Below are 380 nucleotides of genomic sequence, written 5' to 3'. Positions count from 1 at the left end.
AGAGAACATCGTTAGAAATTCTGAACAATTTTTTAAAAGGCAATCATTTTTTAAATTTCCAGAATATTTTTTCAAAACAAGAACATTTTTCGTACTGGTAAGCACAATGTTTTAAACCACGAACATTTTTAAATTCCAAAACATTTTTCAGAAACGCGGATTTGTTTTTGAATTGGTGAACAAAATAGTCTTATATACAAAGAATATGACTCAAAGGAGTGTGCCTTATTTGTATACAACTGTGAGATTTCGAAAAAAAAGTAGGGAAACTCTCTCAATGGGTTGGGAACCCTGCATCTGCTCCCGTCTGGGGTGTATTCTACAAATTCTTCATCAGGCCACAAAATGTGCACAATGAAAATGGACAAAATTAAACAGTC

The sequence above is a fragment of the Triticum aestivum genome, chromosome 5B (genome assembly GCF_018294505.1).
Source record: "Triticum aestivum cultivar Chinese Spring chromosome 5B, IWGSC CS RefSeq v2.1, whole genome shotgun sequence".
NCBI classification, from domain to species: Eukaryota; Viridiplantae; Streptophyta; class Magnoliopsida; order Poales; family Poaceae; genus Triticum; species Triticum aestivum.
This window is presented reverse-complemented; position numbering follows the sequence as displayed.